Source organism: Eschrichtius robustus, chromosome 15, assembly GCF_028021215.1.
Source record: "Eschrichtius robustus isolate mEscRob2 chromosome 15, mEscRob2.pri, whole genome shotgun sequence".
Taxonomy (NCBI): Eukaryota; Metazoa; Chordata; class Mammalia; order Artiodactyla; family Eschrichtiidae; genus Eschrichtius; species Eschrichtius robustus.
The window spans coordinates 87520231-87534786 of record NC_090838.1 but is presented as its reverse complement, the minus strand read 5'-3'; the positions used below and the strand labels follow the sequence as shown (position 1 = coordinate 87534786).

General features: G+C 40.4%; 1 protein-coding gene across 7 annotated transcripts in view; it reads right to left on the bottom strand.

Moving 5' to 3' along the window:
• Nucleotides 1-3914, bottom strand: part of INPP4A (inositol polyphosphate-4-phosphatase type I A) — a 126434-nt gene extending 122520 nt beyond the window's left edge. For all 7 annotated transcript variants that reach the window (XR_011076492.1, XM_068564088.1, XM_068564086.1 and 4 more), the window contains exon 1: nucleotides 3644-3914. The gene's annotated coding sequence lies outside the window, so the exon portion shown is untranslated. The remainder of the gene's footprint in view (nucleotides 1-3643) is intronic.
• Nucleotides 3915-14556: the final 10642 nt, after the last annotated feature.

The following is a 14556-nucleotide window of genomic DNA, read 5'->3' as shown; positions in this document are numbered from 1 at the left end:
CAGAGAATGATGAGAACACATCAAAAGGACAGGAGGGCCAGCTGGAAGAGGCTCCTGCAGGCCAAGTCTGGGACAATTTAAGCAGAAAAATGGATAATGAGCATAACAAACTATAAGCTGTTGCATAAAGCAGGAATTCACTCATGAGTGTAGAGACATAAACCAAAGAGTAAATGAGGGAGAAAGTAAACTTCCTCCTTTTAGTACAATTCCAACTGATAAGCATAGAAAGAAACATGGAATTAGAAAATCACCATCTGTCAACTATCATAACTGATCTGGGTAAGAATCATCAATGGATTCTTAAACTAGTGGGTGAAAGTATGAGGAGTAACAGTATATTTACACAGTCTCAAGTGATCTTCCTATGAGATACATATTAATGACAAAGGGAAAAATGGTAACTTTCTGTGAGGGAATCTGACAGACAGGATCTTAATGAAGTGATGACAGGACCAGTGAATGGGACAAATCAACAGCATATGCCGCCCACTGTGAGACACGCTAAGACGGCTGCAGCACCGCCCCGTGCCACACCTGCCAAAAGTGCATAAGATGAATCTAAGCAGGAGGAAACCACGGGCAAACCCAAGTGGAGGGACATTATCCAAAACACAGGCAGTTGTCTTCAAAAATGTCAATGTCAAAGCCATGAAATACAAAGACAGATTCAGGAACTGTTCCGGATTAAAGGAGACTAAAGAGACAGGATGGTTTAAGGCACCACAGAATCTTGGATTTCCTTTTGCTCTAAAGTGGCCTACTGGCAAGATCTGAAAAAGACCTGTAGATTAAATAATAGTGTTGCATCAACATTTAATTTCCTGATTTTTAATAATCATGCTGTTGTTTTGTAAGAGAATGTCCTTGTTTTTATGAAATACACAATAAAGTATTTAGCAGCAAAAGCGTATCAAGTCTGCAACTTAACATGAAACATTTCAGAGAAAAGTAATCACACACACACACAAATATGAGAGAGGATAAACCAAATGTCAACATTTGGAGAATCTGGGTAAAGGATATCTTGGAACTCTTTAGATTATTCTTTCAACTTTTCAGTGAATCTGAAATAATATATTTTTAAAAAAAATTTTTTAAGAGAGCAAGGTATGCATATGCATAGAAAAATACAGGTAAATTCCTGGGGATTAAGTTCACAATGGTATTTTCCTTAAAAGTACAGAGAGACAAAATGAAGCAGGCCTACCCTGGTGTTAATACTGGTCTCCCTAGAATATGCTGTCCTCACAGAGCTTCCGTTCCAGGACACTGGAAAAAGCTGTTTTGAAGGATCTCTCAAGACTAGCTCGTTAACCAAGTTCCACAGAAGCAGCAACAACATAATCAAGGCTTCTTCACTGCAAATCTGTGCTATTTTTCCCTCAGTGAAAGCCACAGCATCCTGACACTGTGCGTAGCTGATGATGCTATAGGGCCCTTCTCGGAATACATAATCTCTAAAGAAGTTTTTCATTAAGAAACCAGGATAAAACAGTCTTGGGCCAAAGTCTCCCCCTCTACTGTGTCTTACTGGATTCCTGAAATGTTAAGCCATGGGATGGGGGTTGGGATCAGTTTGTCCCACACCCTCACCCTTTCGGTTCCATTCCTTTGGTGCACTTGCAGATTTGCTGGCTGGGGAGATTGCTCCCAGGCAGGCAGCTGGCTAACGGGGCTTGAACGGTCAATAGTTCTATCATACACAACCTGTCTCTCTAGAGCTTTACAGCTTACAACCTCTTATGTATATTATTTGATTTCATCCTTCCCTTAATTTTTTTTTTTTACTTACTAATGGCATTAAGTCTAACAGCAATACAACAAAATATCCAGTTTCCAAAAACAATGAGTTATAATGTCTACCCTTGACTTTGCGTCTAGCTGGGAGGCAGGACTTGCCCCTGAGCAGATAAACACTCTGAGACAGCATAAGCCTAATGAAAAATAGTTGGATAAGTAAAGTAGCTAGTGGAACTAGTACAACTAATTCTACCACTGAGCTCAGTAGAAATACAGCCCTCCTTTCTCTTTGTATTCTTCCAGCATTTATTCCTTTAAACCCTGTCTTCAGGGCAAACCCTCCCTGTAAATGTAACTCTGGCTTGTTGTTACAGAGGCTTGTTTGCAAGACACCACAGGGAACCAGGCCTTGTGGGCTCCGTTTGCACGCAACGCCGCCCCCCCACCCCGCCCCCCCCCCCACCCCGCCCCCGGAGAGCATCGCGGTCTCCTGACACCAGCCCTCCAACACAACAACCACACTGACCTTCCCACACAGGCACCATCATCTCAACTTTCTTCAAAGAAACCAGTGAACTGATTCTTCCAGAAGTAAACATTTCAGCAAAGAACCCCCCCCAAACAAAGGCCCTAGCCTAAATCCAAAGACAAAAATTCCTGTTAAAGAAAGCCTGTTTTCAATCAAAGAAAAATTAGGCTTAATTCTAGGACAATCGATAGCTAGTCTATGTGCACTTACCAATGCCAACAGCATCTAGATTCCAAAACAAACTCAGCAAAGTAGGTTCTGTTCTCACCTTCCAGAGATGAGAAAATTGAGAACCAGAGTTAGCAACTGGCAGATTCGAGATTCGCATCCAAGTCAGCCTGTTCCGTCTCCAACCCCACGGCCCACAGTCCGCCCCATCCACTGTGAACAGAGATGAATCAGGCAGAATTTCACTGCAACATTCAAACTGCCACCGCACCTCCTACTCCCTCGGTTTAGATGCCCCTTTAAGGGGCAGGTGGCAAATCAAATTCGACTCTTCAGCAGCCTCTCAACACAAAACCCATTCAGTGGCAAAGCAAAAAGACAAGAAGATGGGCTTTACAACCGCCTATACTTTTTTCTTATCCAGAGGAATATTTTTTCATGATCTGTCATTAGGGATGAAGTCGGGGCAGGAGGAATACATGATTATGTAATGTCAGAGGGCAGGCAACAAGGGGAGGGAGAGCCGAGCCCATCACCGCTCCCTTCGCCCACAAAGACGTAAATTAACCGTTGACGTTTTGAGTGTTTCAATCTCCTGTGGCCTACACATTCATGACTGGCTTTTCAGGAGACGGTCACAAACCCCTGCAGATTTCCCAGGCCTCAATTCATTGACTAGCAAAGCCATAAAGAAAGAAAATATCAAAAGCAAAGATGCCAGAACTGTTGTCGGGGACGGTGGGCCGGCAGAAAAAGGAGGAGTTTGGGAGGATGGGGACCTACACCGAGATGTATGTTTATTTTTACCCGGTTCTGTTTACACCCGAAACACCCCGAGGCCTCACCGTCTGGAGTCACTAGATCCAGCCCTGGAGACGCACCAAGCAGGCGCCGCGACCTGGCCTCGGGGGCGCCACGTCCCGCATCCCGGCTCCCCGCCGCCCGCTGCCCTCAGCCCGAGGCGGCCCGGGGCGTCATCCTGCTAGTGGTCGTCGGGGTCTGATCATTCTCCAAAAACGCCACCGCCAGGGAACCGCTAGGCTGTACGATTTCCATGACAACCGCCGGCGCCTTCCGCGTCCGGCGCGCCGGGTGTCGGGATGCGCGCCGCGCCCCGCAGCTCCCCGCTCCGCCCGGGGAGCATCCCGGTCCCCGGCGGCTCGCGGCCGCCGCGTCGCCCCCGGCCCGGCCCGGCCCACCTACCTGGCGCGTCCCGGCCCGCGGCGCCCGCGCCCTGCCGCCCCGCCGTCCTCGGTCCCGCCGGGCCGCGCGCCCGAGTCCCGCAGCAGCAACGCCGCCGCTGGGTCGCAAAGTCGTGGGCTGCGGCCGGGGTCCAGGTGCTTGTCCTCTTGTCCGGGTCCGCGGCGCCCACCCCAGCCGCGAACCTGCCGCCAGCACTGCAGCGCGAAACCCACCGCCGAGGCGGCTGCTGCTGCTGCTGCCGCCGCCGCCGCCGCCGCTCAGGAGGCCACGCCGGCCCCGCCCGGGCCCCGCCCCCTCGCCGCGCACGCGCGCTCCACGAGCCTCGGTCTGGGCCGCCCCCACCCGGCCGGTCCTCCTCCGCGGCTGCTGACGTTGATTTCTCTCGGCTTCCTGCAAGACCCGCTCTCAGCTGTGATCGAATCGCCTGCAAGGAGTTCTTGAACTTCTGCACTTTAATTGGACGATGGCATTTTCGCCCTCACAAATACTGAGGCTTGGAGGCCCTGACGCATCCCTGAGGAAGAAGACTCCTGAAGAGTCGCGACCCGGGAACCGCTCCGGCCGTTTGCCCTCCGGTGAGCGCGCTTCGAGTGCGGACTACGCAGTACCTTGGCGAAGTTTAGGAAACTGAACATTCAGCCCAGAAACAAGCAAAAATTAAAATCATACTTTGAAGAAACAGATGAGCAAGAAGACAGGGACCGCTAACATCCTTCCAGATTGTTCTGGCATATTGTATAAATATACATTTATAGACTCTCACCAAATTATCAGCTCCTTACACCTCCCAAAGTTCTATTTTTCCATGGGGGGGGGGGGCGGGGGCGGGGGGATGTGAAATAGAAGAGTCAGAAGTTTTGGAAGAAAAATTCCACTTTAATATGACTTTAAACCTTAATATTTCTGCTTGAGCAAGGGTAATACTGGACTGAATATAAACATTAATCTTCATCTTTAAATTTTGTCAGAAAAAAAATTCTTGAATGAAAACTAATTCAATAAACCAGAACACTTCTCAGTTGAAGCTCACATCCCTCAGGTATAAAAACAAACATTTATAAATTACTTTAAAAAGAAAAGATTAACCTGTAAGAAATGAAAATTAAACAAAAATTCTCTAATATTTAGAATTAGAGCTGAGCTTCCGCATGTCACCAAAAACCAAACGCAGACAACAGTCTGGAATAAAAATAAGTAAATACGAAACTTTTTAAAGTTTAATTTATTTTCTGACTTTTTTAATTTCTCTTTTGAAAAGTAATTTACTAACAAAAAGCTTTCTATTATTTCTTCAGATAAATAGAAAGAAATATTGACAGAACTTTAACCCTAGTGTAAAATTAAATCCAAAATATCAAACAAACTTGTGGAAATGCAAAAATAATTTTATACCTTATTTTCTAAAATTAGGGTGACCAATATACCTGGTTTAGCTGGGACAACCCCAGTTTACATCTTTTACCCAGCAAAATTATTAACAGGTCCCCTTTCATTCTCAAAAGTGTTCAGACAATACATTTTATGGCCATGATAACTTTAATCAAGCCAAGAGAGTTTTTAAATCACTGGCTTTAAAAAAAGGTAACAAATTTAAATTCACAAACATTTAAAAATAGACATCAAAGTTCAACAATTCATTCATTTAGCATAGTAACAAACACTGAATGAGAATCAGGCTTCCAATAACATTTGTCACTTGACTGTTGTGTAACTCAGGTTAATCTTATAAAGATCAATTACAATTTCAGTGCAGCAAGGAACGGGGCCCCAATTTCACTGTAGAATGGACATTATCAAGAGAAAAAGGAGCCAAGTTTGTTGGTAAATATGGTACTATGCATTCCCTAAGCATCACAACATGATAGAAGAAAGTATCCTAGAAGTGTGCTTGTGGGAAAATATCCCCATCCTTCAGAAACTCTCAGCATGTGGTACCCAAACAACAGCATTAATATCCTCTCAGAACTTGCTAGAAATGCAAGTTCCCAGGCTCCATGCCAGACCTGCTGAATCAGAAACTCTGAAAGCGGGGCCAAGCAAGCTGTGTTTTAACAAGCCCTCCAGGGATTCTGATAACCATGTAGACCTAGATTGTTTATGTACAATAAGTAAGCTGACTTAGATCATCTATATATGATAATTCAGAGCTAAGCAGTGCAGTTTTGTGGACTAGAACGAACCTACATGAGAATTTCTTTGGGGGCCATTAAACATAATATATTTACATGGGTTTTCACTGGAGAATATATGTAGCCTGGAAAACTAACAGCCCTGCTGCCATAGTAGCTGTGAAAACCAGTGGCCTCACAAAAAAGGAGGCGCAAAAAAGCATTTGGAGTGCCTCCTAACGCCCTATTGCCAGGGAGTTTTCACTATGTGACTGGCCTGGCAGCTTAATGGAGAAGCTCCATTCTCAGGGCTTGTCTTTAATTGACCTGACTCAGTGCTTATTTGGTGCAGTTGGCCCTATCCACAGAGCATTTGGTGAAAGCAATCAGCAGCAATTATTTAACAGGGCAACTGCCTAAGGTGCTGATACCAGGTGGAGCTAGCAAGAGACTCACCAATTAACTTAAAAGGAAAGAATGGGGGAACTCTGGAAAGACCTGACATATTTCTTGGAATCCAAAAGGACACACATGTGTACAACTATGCACATGTCCAGGAAAGACTTAAGAAGGCCATAATTTCTCACTTCTGGCTGGCCTTGAGGCTTCGAGCAAGCAAGAAATGAAGGCTCAGGCAGAGTTGTAAATTGCCTGCCCGAACACTGAAGACATGCCTCAACATACACACAGAGCCCCTTCATAAAGACATATTGAGGGCTTCCCTGGTCGCACAGTGGTTAAGAATCTGCCTGCTAATGCAGGGGACACGGGTTCAAGCCCTGGTCTGGGAAGATCCCACATGCCACAGAGCAACTAAGCCCGTGTGCCACAACTACTGAGCCCGTGTGCCTAGAGCCGGTGCTCCACAACAAGAGAAGCCACCGCAATGAGAAGTCCACGCACTGCAACGAAGAGTAGCCCCTGCTCACCGCAACTAGAGAAAGCCCATGCGCAGCAACAAAGACCCAACACAGCCAAAAATAAATAAATAAATATTTTTTTTAAAAAAGAAGACATATTGGTCCCAGCATTTGAGACTATCTTTGTATAATAATTAGCCAATTTACACAAAGAATATCAATAAAAAGATAGGAATTAAGCTAACCAAGCAAGGACTTCAGTGGCTACAAATGACACAGAATACAGGCTTTATAGAATTATCCCAAGAGAGCCACTAAACAAACAAAAGGCCCTCTTCCCTTTCCCTGGGGTAGAGGGAAATTTGATTTCCAGAATTGCCACATTATGTAATTTAAAATGTCCACTTTCAAACAAAAAGTTTCAACATAAAGAAACAGTAAAGGACAGAGGCTAAAAGGTAGTCAATAGAATGTCTGTGAGAAAACACAAATGTTAGACTTACTAGACAAAGACTTTAAATCAGTTATCATAAACATGTTCAAAGGACCAAAGGAAACCACGTATCAAAAGCTAAAGGAAAGTATGAGAGCAACAAAAAGGGAATATCAAAAAGAGATAGGAATTATAAAAAAAGAACCAAACATAAATCCTATATTTAAAAGGTATAATAACTGAAATGAAAAATCTGTTAGAGGGGTATAACAGCAGGATTGGGCTGGCAGAAGAAAGAATTACATTTGAAAATAGGTCAATTGATATAGCCTAGTCTGAGGAACATAAAGAAAAAAGAATAAAGAAACATGAACAGAGCCTCAGAGATCTGTGGGACACCATCTACTATATCAACATACACATGATGGAAGTCCCAGATGGAGAGGAGAGAGAAAGGTACGGAAAGAATATTTGAAGAAATAATGGCTAAAAATTCCCCAGTATGATGAAAAACACTAATTTACACATCCAAGAAGTTCAATAAACTCCAACTAGCATAAACTCAAGTAGATTTACCCTAGACACAGCATCATCAAACTATCAAAAGCCAAAGATAAAAAAAAACAAAAACAAAAAACAAAGGCCAAAGATGGAAGGAATCTTGAAAGCACCAAGAGAGAAGCAACTCGTCAAGTACAAGGGATCCTCAACAAAATTAACAGCTGTTTTCTCATCAGAAATCATGGAAAGGGACTTCCCTGGTGGCACTGTGGTTAAGAATCTGCCTGCCAATGCACGGGACACAGGTTCGAGCCCAGGTCCAGGAAGATCCCACATGATGCAGAGCAACTAAGCCCACGTACCACAACTACTGAGCCCAAGCTCTGGAGCCTGCAAGCTACAACTACTGAAGCCTGTGTGCCTACAGCCCGTGCTCTGCAACAAGAGAAGCCACTGCAATGAGAAGCCTGCGCACTGCAATGAGAAGCCTGTGCCCCACAACGAAGAGCAGCCCCCACTCACCGCAACTAGAGAAAGCCTGAACACAGCAATGAAGACCCAACGCAGCCAAAAATAAATAAATAGATAAATTTATTAAAAAAAAAGAAATCATGGAGGTCAGAAGGAAGTAAAATAACATAATAAAAGTGCTGAAAGGAAAAGGCTGTAAACCTAGAGTTCTATATTCAGCAAAACTCTCTTTCAAAAATGAAGGAGAAATAAGATATTCTCAAATAAACAAAAACTGAGAGAATTCACTGCTAGCAGACCCATCCTATAAGAAATAATAAAGGCAATCCTTCAGGCTCAAATGAAAGGACACTAAAGAATAACTCAAATTCACACAAATAAATAAAAACTAAAGGTAAATACAAAGGTAAAAATCAGTTTGAAATGCTTTTCTTCTCTCTGATTTAAAAGACATCTGCATAAAACAATCAATATAAATCTGTGTTGATGGGCTCATAATATAAAAAGGATACAATGTGTATAATAATAATAGCACAAAGGAGTGGGAGAAAACAGCTTAATTGGGGTGAAGTTTGTATATACCACTGAAATTAAGTTGGTATTAATACAAACTAGATTGATTTAAGTTAATTAAGATGATAATTTAATTCCCAGGACAAACACTAACTGCAGATATACACAGATATAGATATAAATATAAACATTAAAAGAAAGAAGGGAATTAAAATATCAGTAGTATACTAAAACATACATATTTACCAGAAAAGAAGCAGTAATAGAGGAAGAGAGGAACAAAAAGGATATAAAATATGTGGAAAACAAAGAGCAAAATGGCAGATATAAGTCCTACCTTATCACAAGTTATATTAAATATAAATAAATTAAATGCTCCAATTAAAAGGCAGAGATTGGCAGATGGATTTTTTTTTTAAAAAAGAAGAACATGACCAAACTATGTGCTGTCTACAGAAACAAACTTAAAATTTAAAGGTACAAATAGGTCAATGGTAAAATGATGGACAAAAGTATACCATAGAAACAGTAAACAACAGAGGGCTACTGTGGTTATACTAATATCAGACAAAACAAACTTTGAAACAAAAAAACTATTACTACAGACAAAGAGGGACATTTTCTAAGAGGGTCAGTTCATCAGGAAGATATAATAAAGACAATGCATCCAAAAAAGAGACCCAAATTACAGGAGACAACACGGACAGAATTTAAGTAAGAGGTGAACAATGTAATAGTAATAGTTAAAGATGTCAATACTCTACTTTAAATAATGCATAAAACAATGAGGCAGAAGATCAAGGAAATAGAAGACTTGAACAACACTGTAAACCAACTAGACTTAACAGATACCTATAGAATACTCCACCCAACAATATCAGAACATACATACATACTGCTCAGTTATTTATGAAACGTTTTCCAGGATAGACTGGTAGGCCATTAAAAAGTCTCAGTAAATTGAATAGGATTGAAATCATATAAAGTATGTTCTCTGACCCCAGTGTTATTAAAATAGAAATCAACAACAAAAGGAAATCACAAGTAGGTAGAAATTAAACAACACAGCCCTCAATAACCAGGGGGTCAAAAAGAACTCAAAAGGGAAGTGAGACAACATTTTCAGAAAAATTACAGTGAAAACTCAACATACCAAAACTTTCGGAATGCAGCTAAAGCAGTGCTAAGAGGAAAATTTATGGCTGGAAACACCTATATTAAAAAAAAAAAGACCTAAAATTAGTAACCTAACCTTTCTCCTTAAGAAACTAGAAAAATAACAATCCTCCCCCGCATAAAAAGTAGAAGAAAGAAAATAATAATGATTAGAATTGAAACAAATGAAATACAGAATAGAAAAAATTGAAAGATCAATAAAACCAAAAGTCAGTTCTTTGAAAATACAAACAATTTTGACAAACCTTTAACTAGATTGGCCAAGAAAAAAAGGAGAGAGAAGATTCAAATTACTAGAATTAGGAGTGAGAGAGGAGACATCACTACTGACCATGCATCAATAACAAGGATTATAAAGGAAAACTCTGAACAATTTTATCTTAACAAGCTACAAAACCTAGATGAAATTGAGAAATTCTTAGAAAGAAGCAAATGAGACAAACTCAAAAGAAGTAGAAAATCTGTATCGACCTATAATAAGAAAAAAATTTTTAATTAATAACTTTAAAGCATTCCATTAAAAAAATCCTCAGGCCCAGATGTCTTCACTAATGAATTTTAACAAATATTTTAAAAATTCTTTACAAACTCTTACAGAAGTTAGAAGAGGAGGAAACACTTCCAAACTCTTTCTATGAGGCCTGTATTACTCAAATACCATAAACAGACACAGACATTAGAATAAAGGAAAACTCCAAATCTATATTCCTTATGAATATACACAAAAATCCTGCCCCCAAAATACTAGCATACTGAATCTAGTAACATATATAAAATGTTATACACCATGACCAAGAGAGATTTATCCCAGGAGTATAAATTTAGTTTAACATCTGAAAACCAATTAAGGGAATACATCATATTAATAAGTGACAAAAAACACATGATTTGACAAAATTCAACACCCAAAACTCAACGAACTAGGAATAAAAGAGAACTTCCTCAAACTGACAAAGAATATTTTTGAAAACCCAGAGCTAACATTATATTTGATGAAAGATAGGATGTTTTACTTCTAAGATCAGGAATAAGACAGAGGTGTCCCCTCTTTCCACTTACATGCAACATTGTATTGGAGGTTCTACTTAGGGCAAGTAGAAAAGGAGAAAAAAAAAAGACATCCAGACTGAAGAGGAAGAGGTAAAACTCTCTCTATTTGCAGATAGTGTCATCCTGTATATAAAAAAGCCTAAGGAATCAATTTTTTAAAAAAAAAATTAGAATAAACCAGTTCAGCAAGGATGCAGGATATAAGATCAATATTTTTATAAACTAGCAATGAACAATCCAAACATGAAATGAATAAAATTCCACTTATTATAAACTCCATTTATAATAGCACCAAAATAATAAAATACTTAGGAATATATTCAACAAAGTTCAAGACTTGTGTACTGAAAATCCAAAACATTGTTCAAAGAAATTAAAGAAAACCTAAATAAATAGAAATATACCCCACGTTCATGGATCAGAAGACTTAATATTTATAAGATGGCAATATTCCACCCAAATGATCTTCAATTCAACATAATCCCTATCAAAATCCCAGCTAGCTTATTTGCAGAAATTGACAAGCTGATCTAAAAATGTATATGGAAATGGAAAAAACTCAGATAGTCAAAACAATCTTGAAAAAGGAAAACAAAGTTGGAGGACTTATCCTGACTAATTTCAAAACTTACTAAAAAGCTACATAGTCAAGATACCATGGTACTGGCATAAGGATAGACATGAATTGGGAGTCCAGAAATAAACCCTTATATTTGTGATTTATTGATTTTATTGATGCCAAAACAATTTAGCTGGGGAAAGAATAACCTGTTAAACAAATGGTCCTGGGACAACTGGGTATGTACAGGCAAAAAATGACATTGGATTCTCACTTCACACTGTATTCAAAAATTAACTCAAAGTGGATCACAGACTTAAAAGTAAAAGCTAATACTGTAAAATTATCAGAAGAAAACATAAGAATAAGTCTCTTTGGACTTGGACTAGGGAGTGATTCCTTAGATGTAACACCACAAGTACAAGCAACAACAACCAAAAATAGATAATTTGGACTTTACCAAAATCAAAACCTTTTGTGCTTCAAAGGGTAACATCAAGAAAGTGAAGACAACCCATAGAATGGGAGAAAACATTTCAAAATCAGATATATTTAAGGAACTTTTATCCACAATACATAAAGGACATTTACAACTCAGCAATTAAAAGACAAATAACCCAACTGAAAATGGGCAAAGGATCCAAACAGACATTTCTCCTGAGAAGATATATGAATGGCCAATAAGTACATGAAAAGATGCTCAACCTCATTAGTCATCAGGGAAATGCAAATCAAAACCACAGTGAGGTACCACTTCACAGCCTCTAAGATGACCAAGACTTAAAAAGTCAGATAATAACAAGTGTTGGCAAATATGTGGTAAATTGGAACACTCGTACATTGCTGGTAGTATTGTAAAATGGAGCACCCACTTTAACAATTTTTGAGGTTTTTTTTTTTTTTTTTTTGGTCACACCGCATGGCTTGTGGGATCATAATTCCCAGATCAAACCTGGGCCCACAGCAGTGAAAGCGCTAACCACTGAACAGCAAGGGAATTCCCAAGACTGTTAAACATAAAGTTACCATATGACCCATCAATTCCACTCCTAGGTATGTAATGAAGAGAACTGAAAACATATCCATGAAAAAACTTTTACAGGATTTTTCATAGCAGCACTATTCATAACAGCCAAAAAGTAGAAACAACCCAAAGTTCATCAATTGAATGAATGGATAAATAAAATGTGGAATATTGTTTACAATAAAAAGGAATGAAGTATTGATACATGCTATGATGGATAAACCTTAATAATATGCTAAATGAAAGAAGCCAGTCACAAAGGGCCACACATTGTATGATTCCATTTATATAATATTTCCAGAATAGGCAAGTCCACAGAGACAAAGGTAAATATGTAGTTTCCAGGAACTGGGAGGAGGGGAGGATGGGGAGTGTTTGTTAATAGGTAAAGGGGTCTTCTGGGGATGATTAAAATATTCTGGATTTAGATAGTGGTGATGGCTGCACAGTTCTGTGCATATACAGAAACCCATTGCATCGTACACTCCAAAAGGGTAATTTTTATGGTATGTGAATTTATATCTCAAAAAAACTGTTATTTAAAAAAGCAAATAGGGTATTATTATGTTGGGGATCTTCAAAAGACTGTCCTGAAATTCAATAATTTGCTAGAAGGACCCACAGGACCCAGAGGTTGTTATACTCAAGGTTACAGTTTATTGCAGTGAAAGGATACAGAACAAAACCAGCAAAGGGAAAAGGCACATGGGACAAAGTCCTGAGGAAATCAGGCACACATGGACTCTCTCAATGGCGTGGCGCAAGTTGCACTTAATTCCTCCAGCAACAACATGTATGAAGTGTTGCCAACTTGGAAAGCTCACATGAGCCTGAATGTCAAGGGTTTATATTGGAGGTCAGTCATGCAGGCATACAGCACCTGCATGACTAGCCTCAGTCACTGAAGTCTAGACCCCTAGATGGAAAGCAAGTATACAGTTTAAATCAAACTGTTGGTATAAAATTTCCCAGAGAAAAGTACACACAGTGCACCTCAATGCCGCAGACCGGCTGCAGAAAGCTAGAAGTTCCTGGCGGTGAGAGGTAAGGAACTGAAAAGCACCAGTATGGGGTCAGAAGGGCCAAGACAACTGATGGTTGCAAGGCAAGTTTATTCAAAGAGCATGAATGTATATATAGGTTTAGTACGGAACGAATATTAGACAATAAATCAGTAAACCTTGTATTTCCACATATTCTGTCGCCACTATCTATGCGCCACTATCTATGCGTCAGCATGCCTTATGGGCCGTTCTTTGGAGATACAGACTTCCCCCTCAGGGCAGCACGTCCTTCTTCTGGGGAACAACCAGGGGCTCTTAGATCCAGAGCAGGCACCTGGAACGAAACTGGCCGCAAGCCATTTTCCTTTTTTACGCTCAATACCGCAGCGTCAGGAGTGCATACCAAGAAAGAGACAAGCAGTTCTCCGGAAAGCAGAAAGCTGAATAAGCTTACAGCTTGGGGGCCACCACACCTCAACAATATTCTGTAATGATGACCAGTGCTGGTATGGAATCCTCACAACCTTAAGTGAACCTTTAAAGTAAGTGAGATACAGAATAGCATGATTTCTTTAACTTCAACGAACTGTGAAGGGATATAAAAGCTAAGGTACTTCATTATTCTTCAGTACTGAAAAGAAGTTGTTTGTTCTTCTACTGTAATTAGTAATCAGAATAAAAGTAATTACTATCATGTCAAACTTTTTCAAGCATTTCATATTTTTCACTCGTGCTTTCTGTAGTAAAAACCTATTGTTTCTGCTTGCTCTGAGTCCCTTTTTCTTTTTGAGGAGAGGTCCATCTCTCATCCAGTGAGACTCTGATGGGTGCTATCAATTACAGTGCAATGAGGACAGGCATATGGCCCAGGCCTGGTTGATCATGGGATGTCATTCCTTTTTCCACAGGAACTGTTCTAATTCGAGGGCAGGTGTTCCAGAGAAGACAAGAGACCTTCTGTGGGACCTGATTAGTGCACCCTAGAAAAGGTTATCTCTCTTCTTTTTGGATCACAGACCTTAAGGATGTGTGCTTTTGGCAGACACTGGCCTCTTTCCCATTATGTAGAGAGGGCCAGACTGAAAACGAGGTCAGGAAGCAGAGAAAAACAGTCAAGGGATGGAGGCAAGGGAAGGAGCCCTGGCAGCATAATCCCAGGCTTTGGATCCAGCTATGCCTGATGAGTGATATTAATGTTTTGAGGTTGTTACTTC